Source organism: Phaseolus vulgaris, chromosome 11, assembly GCF_000499845.2.
Source record: "Phaseolus vulgaris cultivar G19833 chromosome 11, P. vulgaris v2.0, whole genome shotgun sequence".
Classification (NCBI taxonomy): domain Eukaryota; kingdom Viridiplantae; phylum Streptophyta; class Magnoliopsida; order Fabales; family Fabaceae; genus Phaseolus; species Phaseolus vulgaris.
In genome coordinates, this window is record NC_023749.2 from 40,327,254 (window position 1) to 40,339,858 (window position 12,605).

The window sequence follows — 12,605 nt, forward strand, 5'->3', positions numbered from 1 at the left end:
GCTTAATTTGTTGTGATTTGTGTTCCTTAAACCGTGTGTTCTTGTTATGAATACAAGTTAATTTTTTTATTAATTTTTTGTAATGAAACATTAAACAACATTTACATAGAAACAAAGAGTATTAAGTTACAAAAAATAATTACAAAGTAAATTATAAAACTATTGTAAATTAGATTGCGTAAATTGTTTGTTTTTTTATATTATTATGAAATATTTTAAAATGCTAAATTTTAGCTGAGGAAAAAAATGGCCCATGCAGGTCTCGAACCTGCGACCTTCGCGTTATTAGCACGACGCTCTAACCAACTAAGCTAATAAGCCACATGTTTATTGATTTCAAGATACCATTAGAGCTAGGTTTTGCTACCTTTAGAACTTGAATTGTTCTTTGTAGTGTATATATAAGTGCTTTAGAGAAATAATTGGTTTAGGGTTTTGAGCAAGCTTGGTGCATATTTTCATTTTGAAGGTGTAAATGCATTAAAAAATAATTGATGTTTACTTAGACATAGGTGACTAGTGAAAACTTTACAAATATGCTTATTTCTAATGTTTAATAATATAATTATATTTGTTTTTTTATATATCATGATTCGTGTTCCCACCGCCACCCAACTTTTTGTACCGACCAGGTCATCGGGTGTGATGACGTGGACAAGAGAAAGGTAGGTGGTCAAGAAGTCAACATAGTCGCCGTATGTAGAAGCGGCGTTCTGCAGTATACATAATCGGTTATCGCCGAGATGTGTCACCGCCAAGATGAGTCATCGCCCAAGAGAAGGACATCACCTAAGCAAGACGTCGCCCAAGCAAGACGTCGCCCAAGTAAGACATCGCCCGAAGAGTCAACCCGCGTGACAGAAGCATTTTGCAGAGAAGAGGGCCCACACGATGGAATAACCCTAAGTTGGGTGGCGGCGCTGTGGCACCCTCTGCACAGAATAAACGATCAAGTCAAAGGGGCACGTGACAATGCCCACGTGCTCATTAAAGATCTCCAAGGAAGGCTGCATGCAGGACACGTGATTAATTAGGGCACCCAAATAGTATGATGGCACGAGAAATACAGCGCTTAAGTTAGAGCCCAAGTGGCCGCAAGGTTATTCATTGCACTCCAGATAAGGGAAGTCCATGGGCCAGATACGCTAAGATCCTAAGAATAGCGGCGCAAGGGCCTTCTCCAAGGAACCCTAGATAAGAGCAGGAGCGCAAAGGTAAACCCTAGTTTTCATCTATATAAAGGGCACGAAGAGCCCTAGTAAGGTACGCTTTCATAATTACACAGAGCACTAAACCCTAGTTGTTCTTGACGGCGCACCCAGCTGTGAGCACAAGGCAATTAGGGCAACACAGTTTAGCCACACAGTTCCAGTCATTGAGATAATCATACAGTTTTCAGTCACTTTGGTGTTTCTCGCTGGCTGACTTGATCGTCGGAGTGCAAACGGCCGCGAGGGCGCCCCTTTGTTCACTTCTTTCAGGTACTCATAGACGGAGCAAGACGAAGGTGCCCTAGCTCGCGAGGACAGGCCACGCGCAAAGACGATCCCGGTCAGCCGGCGGGAACATTTGGCGCCCACCGTGGGGCCCGATATAAAACATCAGTCCCACCACACAAGTTTTTCAGTTCCAGTTGCAGTTTCCAACCTAGTTCCAGCCCTCAAATCGCAAATAGTCAAGGGGGGCTTCCAGAAACCACGAACATGAGACCCGCACGCACTAGGAGCGAAGAGATGACCATACAACAAATCGTGGAGAAGCCCTCCAATCAGTGAATGAAGAAGCCAAGGCTGACCAGTTAAGGCCACCGAGTACATTCCTTCAAGACTCCAATTGGCAAATATGTTTACTAAGAGACTTCCCACAAAACAGTTCAAAGATCTTACTTACAAGCTAGGAATGAAAGATATACATTCTCCAGTTTGAAGGAGAGTGTTGCATAATCAGAAGAGTTATTCCATAATGAAGTGTAGATTTCATTCTCTATTAATTAGGACAAATTTGTTTGTAATTTGATTTGATTTGTACCTTTTAATCACCCATTATTTCTAGCTTTAATTATCTATTATTTCTTTCCTTAGTTAGGTTATAAAACAATCTATAAATTGAGAATGTAATCACATTTGTATTTCACATTATAACTATATTCATCTATTCCTTTCAACTGTAATGATATGAATTTTAGAGTTAGCAATCGATAGAAGTTTTACAATGGATGCCTCAAAATGCAAGAAAATTGGAAGTAAATAGAGCAAAAAGGAGGAGAAAGAATCTGAGATGGTGAAATTGTTGAGAAATATATGATTATCTTGAGCAATCACAACTCAGCACACTTCCTGATTCATGTGATACAATGATTCATGTTTTATATTGTAATTCCTCAAGCTAAACTAATATTCATTACGTAAAGTAGGGAGTTCTGCTAATTAATACAAGGAAAAAAATTAGTACTAGTGTTTTTAAAATATCAGAAGACATTAGACTTTTTAAATAAATTTAATGTGTAATAAATAACTAAACAAGTTTAATGTAAAGATAAAATATAAGGTTTGAGAGAGGGGATGGGGAGTATGGAAAATATGAGACATAAGGATTTCTATTTTGGAAGAAAATTTTTCAGAATTATTGACAAGGGATGATGATGAAGCCATAATGAAAGAGAGAGATATGAAAAAAAAAGAGTGTATTTGCTATTTATTGCACCTTACAGGAAGAGAATGAAATGGGTTATTTATAATACCCAGTATTATAGAGTTATGCAGAAGAAACAGTTGTAACTGCTAGCTAACAAAAAAAAAACGTTAATATCCTAATAAAAGAAGGAAACAGATTTCAATGTAAGATTTTGTTTAACAATCTCAATGGGCAGTATACTTTTTAATCCAAACCAGCAATAAAATAAAATGAACAAAATTGAAGTGTGAAACATCATAGTTAGAATCATTGCCTTGACATGCAAAACTTGTCTTCTTTTTTCTCTTTATTTTTCAGAGTTTTTGATAAAGGAGAACAAGATACTTTAGTATACAATAATAACCTATGATTACAGTAATCATCTTTAGCCGTCAATGAAGAGCGAAGTTTATTTAAGGATTATAATATGCTTTATGATTTTGTCTCACTAACTCTTCATTAATTTCTTCTATTATCAACAACATATATAAGCAAAATGGATCCACTTTCACTACAAATGAACTATTCAATAAACTTTGCAGAATGATGAAATTCCACAACTATGTAAGACGGAAACCAAAAATTTGATATATACTTATAAAATGGTATTGATATGATTACAGACTGAGAATACAGTGATTGGGAGTAGCTATCAACAATGGTGTAGTAAGCAAATAGCAGATTATGAGAGGGTCTGGATGCAAGCGGTGAGGATAAATGACAACTATCAAACTTATTATATAATCTTGTTTAATAGCTAACGTTATTAATTATCCAAAATATTAACTTGGTTTTCCTAGGAAAGCAAATATTTCGATCAACTATTCTAAATGCGTAATGAGAATACGAATAGTGGGAACATGTTTCATATTCAGCATTAGAGTTGATGATGAGAAAAAATTCCTATCACAGGAAAGGTCTGACACATTTCTATCAGTAGTCAAAAGTTTTCTATTATTACCAATGCAGAAAACAAAAGTAAAAATAGATAAGTAATAGCAGAGTATTAATTGTTTTTGTGGCAGAAAAGTACATATATGTATATATATCTGTCTGTCCTTAGTATTTTACTTTAAGAAATAGACATGATTCTCTTTCTTAATTCTGTTTGATATATTTTATTTTGAGGTTGTTGAACTCAGTTTTTTTTAACTCAGTTTTTTTTTTATCAACAAAGAATGAAATTAAATTAAAAGGGATACAAAAGGGGTATCCCAACCCTTTACACATAACACACCATGTTTTAAGACCTCCAAAAAAGACAACCCAAACCAGGAAGGACATAAAAAGAAAAAAACTACTGCATAAGGAAGCATCCTACACCATCCCTCTTCTGTTTCTATTATGTTTTTGATGTTCTACAAAACACTGCTTAGCCTTTCAGCCATCAAGCAACCAACGATTGTTGTGTAAGGTGGTTTGTATGAGGCATAGAAGTTGCCACTTGTCACTTCTGCAGACCGCCTCATACGTTCCACTTCTCATCTCCACCGTCTCTGCATTTCCTCCTGATCATTCTAGTAACGTAGCTGCCTCAGAGTATATTAGGTTGTTCCAGGAAAACTCCACAGAAACCTGAAAATTTCCATTGCTGCATGATCCATCACCTCATCTCCACAAGGGATCCCTGCATTTATCTCATCAAAGGGTAAGGAAGAGATGATGTTCATGTCCACCCAATGTCACTGATCTCTGCCTCCAATGACTGAAACATGATCACAAGTCTGACATCGCCATAGTACTCTTCTTCACAGCCTCTGATGATGACATGTTTAAGAGTTCCCAGCACCTGTGTTGATCCTCCTTCACTTCTCCCTCATGACACGTCCTAGAAATGTCTTGAACCAGATTTTGCCAGCCCAGGCTGTTTCTTGTTCTCCCTTGTTATGCTTCAAAAGGTGTTATACCTGCAAAACAGCAAAAAAGTTAAGGGATAAACTCTGGATGCAGAGTCCTCCTGACCTGACAGCTGTTCCAGCCCCAGATCCTTGCCCTGTTCTCACCCGAGTGGCACTATCTAGTGTTCCCTCCCACCTTTAGAAGGTAGCTATAGCATTGATCGCACAGACTAAAGATTGTCGTGACACAAATTGGGAAATCTCCATCTCAAATATTCTCTCTGGAGCTGCAGCTGGCAGTTGCCAAGGTTCACTAAGAGATTTGGAAGTATATTCTGAGAAGAGATATTGTAGTCCCAACAGGGCCTTTCATCATAGGAGATGAAAGCAAGCAATTCCTGCCAAGATTCGACTCCTTCGTGCCACCATCTTTCTCATCTTCCTCTTGTTCCTTCCACCCAAAAAAAGTGCCTCAATCCTGTGACTGTTATCACACCAAAGACCAAACCACTTACACTATGCCATCCACCCAAAAACCGTGGTATCCTCGCCCCCTTCATATCAGCGTTAACCATGTACCAAGAGCACCATGAAAACGCCTTAGCAGTAAAGAATATGATGGCTCCAGCATCCCGTAAACATCAGTCCAGAGAGTCAATACCTCTCACCCGTCTCTGACCTTCAAACATCCTGTATTATTTATTTTCCTTTGCACACCCAGAGTGAGCGCTTCCATATTTCTCCTTCGCAGCTCCATGACCGACAGTCATCTTAGTGTCCAATCCCCATCAATCCTTTGTTCACCTGCTCCCCTTAGGTGCCTTCGTAGTCGCTGGCAGAGGCATTTTGCCTACCATACCAAACCATCATACAGTGTCTTTTCCTTATGCACCCACATCAGAACCATCCCTTTTCAACAGAGCAGACCCAATTCCTCCCTAGACCCCTCACCAGAACACAGACAGACCCTCTTCCTGTTCCCTTTACTTATAGCTCTTGATACAGGGCATTGGATTCAAAATCCAATCCACAAGGGAGTAATCAAACCTTTGTGCCTTATGTTTCATCCATAACCACGATTTAAGTTGAGCTTTTTGGAACACCTCTTCTGCATCCACTAAACCTTGCTTGAACACCACCGTGTTTCTGTGCTCCCAAATGCACCTTATTATTGCTGCCCATATACCTTTCCATACCATGTTCTGTTTTTTGTTGGCCTGAATTAAATGGAAACTCTCGAAGTGGCTCTTCATATCGTTATGTTGTACAGACAGGGCACCAATCCACCTATAACACTGGCCCCATACGCTCCTAGCCAAGCCACACTCCATAAAGAGATGTTGGCAGGATTCGATCTCTTCTTGGCATAACACACATAAGTTAGATTCCAGCTCCACCCCTCTCCTGCTCAAGCACTCTCTAGTTGGTAGTCTATCCAGGAGAGCTCTCCATGCAGTGATGATGACATTAGGAAAGGCCTTTGCCTTCCATAGGAGCTTAAACACTTCGCTCTGAGTTCCATTACCGCTCTTGATTAAACACAAGTATGCTGATTTCACCGTGAAGCCCCCATTGTCTCCGTATCCCCATACCTGTAGATCTGGCTCCTCCCCTTTAACAGTAGCCCTTGATATGAGAGTTATAAGCTCAGTTACCAACTCCGATTCCCATTCGAATCTGTCACGTCTCCAGCTTAAAGTCCAACGCCATACTGATCCTTCCCACACACCTACCTCATTCACCCTTTGTCCCTGGTTGAGTGATAGGGAGTGTAGTCTGGGGAATAGCGTTTTGAGGTTAATGTTCCCGATCCATACATCCTCCCAGAATCGTACCCTGTCGCCCCTTCCTAGTTTCCATCCGATTTCTGCTTGGAACCATCCATCACCTTCTCCCTCCCTGCACACTCTATTCAGGTCTCTCCACCACCATGACTGCCTTTTGATAGGTGTTTGTATTGGCTCGCTGTTTGTTCCATATTTTGATTCCAACAGCTCCTTCCATTTTTCTCGCTCCTCTAATAACCACCGCCATCTCCACTTGGCCAATAAAGCATAGTTGAACTTGCGGATGTCAGTAAGGCCTAAACCTCCTTCTTCTTTCGCTTTGCACATATTCTCCCAGCTTACCCATGATATTGGTTTCGTTTCCTTCCCCCATCCCCACAAAAACCTCCTTTGAATGGTAGTGATGCTCTTGCACACTGAGTTCGGCGCTCTGAACAAAGATAAATAATACAGAGGTACAGCAGTGAGTACAGACTTTATGACACATATTCTCCCAGCCATGGATAAGAACCTCCCTTTCCATACACTGAGCCTAGCTTTAAGCTTACTAAGGACTGGGTCCCAAAACTTCTTCTTGCGTGGATTGCCTCCCACCTCAAGACCCAGGTACTTAAAAGGAACATCCATCTGATTGCAGTTCAAAGTCTTCGTGTAACAAAGAAGATCGTTGTTATGGACATTAATGCCCGCTAGCTTGGACTTCTGAAAATTAATCTTCAATCCTGATGCAACCTCAAAGCCCCTAAGGATAGCCTTTAGGGTTATGACGTTCCTGAAGGAATCCTCGCAAACAAACACGATGTCATCTGCAAATTGGAGAATGCAAAGTTGGAGCTCCTCCCGGCCAATCTTTAGACCAGATAATAGATCAGCCCTCACTGCTTGTCTTACTAGCCCAGTCAATCCTTCAGCTACTACTAGGAAGAGAAACGGGGCAAGCGGGTCGCCTTGCCTGAGACCCCTTTTAGGGTGGAATTCTTCCGTTGGGCTTCCGTTCACGAGGACGGACACAGTAGCACTCTCCATACAACCTTTGATCCAACTTATCCACTTGCTATGGAATCCCAATTTATGCAACATATCAAAAAGGAACTCCCATCGGACCGAATCATAGGCCTTTTCGAAATCCACCTTTAGACATAGCCCACTTCTCCCACCCTTCCTAAGATCCTCCACAACCTCATTAGCCATAAGCACACTGTCAAGGATGCCTCTATCCTTCAAGAAAGCCGATTGGCAGTCGTCAATAACCGAGGGTAACACCTTCTTAATCCTCCCAGCCAATACTTTTGCAATAATTTTGTATATGGCGCCAACTAAGGATATTGGTCTGTATTGGTCAAGGTAAACGGGGTTCTTAACTTTGGGTATTAATGCTACGAAGGACGCATTACACCCCTTCGGTATCTGTCCTGTTTCATGAAAAAGGTTCATTAGTGCCTGGACCTCTACCTTCAGGAAGGCCCAGCTCTTCTTTATAAAATTGAAGTTGAACCCGTCGGGTCCTGGACTCTTTGATCCTTCACATTGCCACACCGCTTCCTTTATTTCCTCCTGAGAGAATCTTTCTAAAAGGCACATGTTATCAGAAGCAGATAAGGTCTTGAAATCCACCATGTCCATTCTAACGCCTAAGTCTTTAGTCGCTTCAAATCTGTTTTGAAACAACTTCTTCGCTTCCGTCCGAACGACGCTAGGCTCCTCGCTCCATAGGCCCATAACCTCCACTCCCTTCACTTCATTTCTAATTCTTCTCCATCTTAATGAAGAGTGGAAGAATTTTGTGCAAGAGTCACCATTCTTGAACCAGCTAACTCTGGCCTTTTGGCGGATAAGAGATTCTAACTTGATGTTAGTTTCCTTCAGCCGACTGACCAATTCCACCCTTCTTAACCTTTCACTTTCCCTTAGGCTCCCGGTGCAGTCTTGATTGTCTAAGTCCTCAATATCCTGCAATACCTTCTTCTTGCATGTCTCCAAATTACCAAAGACATCCCTGTTCCACACTTTGAGGTCAGGTTGTTGAACTCAGTGTTTTCAATAAACTAAGCATCGCCATCGCGAAAAGTGGTGGCGGATTTTCTGGTCACCGCCTATGACGGTGGCGATGTGGGATTTTCATGGTAGTCCATGACGGTCGTTTTTTGCATCACGGGATGCTAACAGAGAACGGAGAAAGCCAAAAAAGCAGAAAAAATAAGGCTTGTTGCGGTGGCACAAGGTTCCATGAGAGTGGACAGCGGCGACGCACGGTTCCGATGATGGTGTGTGCGGCGGCGACAGTGATTCTGCTAGTGAGAACCCTAACAACAAAGCTATCCTAAATTAAAGACCCAATTGAAATATTATAAGTTAACCTAATAATATTTTATACACTAACACAGTAACCTATTAAATTTTAAACATAATATTATTATTAGAATGCAGTAACTTAGTAATATTCTAAACATATTATTATTATTATTAGAATGCTTCTTGTGTAAACAACACAAACTCCCCCTACATTAAGATTAATAAATTCGTTTAAAAGATAAAATTCTCTTAATAATTCCTTTTATCATTAGACCGTGACCTTATACTCTCCAGAGAAACTAAATTGTTAGTTACGAGTATCTAGCACTATAAATATTGTCTCCTATTTCATAAACTACTTGAATCATAATATTATAGGATCAAAACACTTTAGACATTAAATAGTACACATTAGTGACCAATAAATAGAAGTAACAAGTGGCATGGAAGTTACTTTTGTTCATTCATTGGATTTGCTTATGTGCCCACACTTGTCCAAATACGTCCACACAACGTTATCTTTTTAGTACTCTTAATGCATCTTCACCACCATCAACTACAGGCCCTGCATAAATAAACTTATTCTAGTATCAGAAGATCAAAATCCAAAAACAAGTTTATCTGATCCAAGGCAAGTCTCAATTAAGAACAATAAACATGCGACTCAAACTTCATTCCACCTTCAAAGAACAATTTTCACTCTGATCTGCATTCTCCGCCTCCTGTCCTTATTCCTAACGTATACGGTAACAAAAGCTAGAAGAATAAACTGAAACATACATAAAAAAGTATAAATAAAGGCTGTATAATTTTTTTAAATCTCTTTAAAAAAACTAAAAAATTTGAGACTTGTTATATTTTAGAATCTTATAATGCTTTGAAGGATCTAGCCAAAAGCTATCTCTTCGGATATGTATGGATCTTAAATTCACACAAACTAATTTTTCTTTTAAAATAAAACCATAGATATTACCTTTTCTTGACTCATCAAAACCACTCCAAATCTGTCCATAGAAACATAACTCCATCGCTACTCTCCTCTCTGTTCTGTGATTCTGTTTCTGCTTTTCGGCCAGTGTGAAAAATCACCCATCTATGGTGGTTTTCTGGTGACACCCTAGTCCCAACCTTCACTATACGATATTACTTTGTTTTGTTCTCTCTCCGTGTCAGCTCTATAATAGTATAATTCTTACCTTTGTTAAGATTTCTGGTGACATTTCTGGTGTTGATGTGGAGTTTCTGGCCAACCTCGTGACGGTGCTCTTTTCTATCCCCATGGCAATGCTCTGTTCTCATTTTGATTATTAATTATGATCATGTCTTGCTTTTGGGTATTATCTTTAGCATTTTTGCATGTGGTATAAATTATTTAATTAGCTTCTCAAAATTTTAGAATAGTTATAGCAGATATCCCCTGCAATTCACTTTGTGTTTAAGAGCTTGCTGTTGCTGCTATGCACCGCAAGATTGATTACTATGATTTTAATGAGGGAATCTATTTATCTAGGTTTGTGTGAAGTCTATTCACCAAGCATACGAAAAACTATTAAATTCCTGACTTATCAGTGGCAGTAGTTGACTCTTTATTAAAATTCAATGACAGATTTAGGATAGAACATCAGAACTTTTCATTCTTACAATGCATTACACAACTTTACAAATCCATCTTGAATCTTCATGGGTATTATAGAACTTACAGATTAGATACTTGCTTGCCCTTTTATCAGCAAACCAAAATTCTTACTATGCATTTAGATTGGTATATTATTATAGTATTTAGTGTAGTTTATTTCAAATAAATAGCCAACTATATTTATCAGATATTTAAGAAAAATTTCAAAAGTTATTAGTAATTTCATTTCTCTAACTTTAATCGTTATCAAGCATCCGGTCTAAGGTAGAAGGTTTCGCTTTTGGTGGAGACAAAAATGATGTAAAAGAAAATATTAACCTTTAAGCAAACAGGGAAACAACTTCTAAGTTCTAAGACTACTCCTTGCCGAGAGGACTGATTGATTCTAATGATATATTCATGATATTCAAACCGAAATGGTGTAATGACTAGTTTGAACTTCAAAAACTGGAAGTCTGACAAACCCGGATACCTTCTGTTGAGAAGTGTGATAACTACCTTTTAGTAGGCTGATATGAATGCTTGTATCAACAATGACAGCATGGAAAGCATCAAAATGAGCAGGAGGAAGAAAAAGTGCCAATGGATTAGCAGATATCATTGTAAATTGTGAATATTCAGTGAGATGATATGCACCAAGGTACAACCATTAGCAACTTGAATCAGTGTGAATGATTAGGTCCCTCTTTCAATATTGATTTTGACACAATGAATATCTAATTACACTAAAGCTTGTTTGCTTGCTTACATGTAGGTATCTAATCTTTACATTGTATGTACATGGATCTCCAACAACTACCACATTAAAGACAAATCATTCCAGTTAAGGGAAAAAAGCTTAAGTAACTACTACTTCTAGAACCAAAATCATTCCAGTAACCTTATTGAGCTTATAGTGGCCTTCTTTATACACACTTCAACATCAAATAATAAGGAATCTGCAATTAAATCTACTTGTGCAACTATAGATGATGAAGACAAGGAGACAAAATTGATTAGATAAGAAGACTATATTCAGAACAAGTAGAATTAGTACATCGCCGGTCTTATAGTTGGCGGGGACAGAATATGTAACAATGGAGAAATTAAATCTTCTACAAAGGAACTTGCTGATAAGTGCCTTCCAATATGCGGTGGGATTTTGTGGCGCCAGGTATTCGAAATGTCCATTTTTTCCATCATCATTGTACGATATCTAAAGATTTGTATAAGAGATACATTAGGAAATTTTTTGTACGAAAAGTACACCATAAAATTTATTCTAAACATAATACAACAATAACAAGATATTACCTTTGATGTGACTTTAGCCACTCAAAGTTTGGTTTCTGAACTTGAGATACTATATGATGTACATTAATTGCAACAAGGGGCAAATATACTGATGAAAGGGAAGATAGAGAAATAAGAGTGAGATTTAACTTGCAAACAAAATTAACTTAGGTAAATTATCTACTTACCATAAAGGACATATGATGTGTATGCATTATGTATTGATGCAATAGATCATAAACTCCAAGATTGTTGAAGCACTTGACCTTCAAACAGATATCAAAACAAAATTCTAAATGATTCAAAAGAATCAGTGAATGAATCCCAGAAAATCAGTTGGGTTTGATTAATGCTTACAGTTTTTTGCTTTACTGGCTCATGATAATTGAGCCGTCATATATTTTACAGATTTGCAATGATATAATAAGATTCTTTTATGACAAAAATAAGACCAGTATTGTCTATTGAATTTTTGGTCCAAATCTTACCGTCCGTAACCAAGACGGATGAAAGATGAAACATCTACTAAGATGTAAGGACAGGCAGAAGACCAGGGGATGCGTATGCAACCTATTTTCAATTGCACTCACCGCACAATCAGACATCCAAACACCCAAGCAAGACCAATCACACAATTCCATTAAGTTGCACATTCCAACATCAAACCATAACAACAGTGAACATTAGGTAAAAACACACCAGAATAAACGCGAACAAAGAGAACCACGAAGATGAAGAAACTACTCACCGCACAAGTATACACTTACTATGACGGTTCTACACTTAAGAGACATAGTAAATACTTATTATGTTAGCTATAGTTTTAACCATCATAATAAATCTTATGATTATTACAAAAATGTCACCGTATCATTTTTTATGATAGGTACACTACACCCGTCATAATAGGTCGTCATTGTTTCCTCTTTTTCCACTAGTGTATTTCGTTTTCTTATGATGTCAATTTTATCTCAGGTTTTTTGCCATATATGCCTTGGTGGTAACTATTGAAAAAACGACAACTTGAAATTTAATAATAAAAGAAATATGTGTACACAAATTACTCATATGATTGTATTAATTACAACTTTAAAAGAGTATTTCCTG

The 12,605-nt window shown here is 38.3% G+C and overlaps 1 long non-coding RNA gene and 1 other non-coding gene across 2 annotated transcripts; one reads left to right on the forward strand and one right to left on the reverse strand.

The window, feature by feature from the left end:
• Positions 1 to 247: 247 nt before the first annotated feature.
• TRNAI-AAU (transfer RNA isoleucine (anticodon AAU)) lies at positions 248 to 321 on the reverse strand. Its single transcript has one exon. It is a non-coding gene; the product is annotated as a tRNA-Ile (tRNA).
• A 10,332-nt stretch (positions 322 to 10,653) lies between these two features.
• LOC137833740 (uncharacterized) lies at positions 10,654 to 11,382 on the forward strand. The gene is made up of 2 exons (XR_011084841.1): positions 10,654 to 10,866; positions 10,981 to 11,382. It is a non-coding gene; the product is annotated as an uncharacterized lncRNA (long non-coding RNA).
• Positions 11,383 to 12,605: the final 1,223 nt, after the last annotated feature.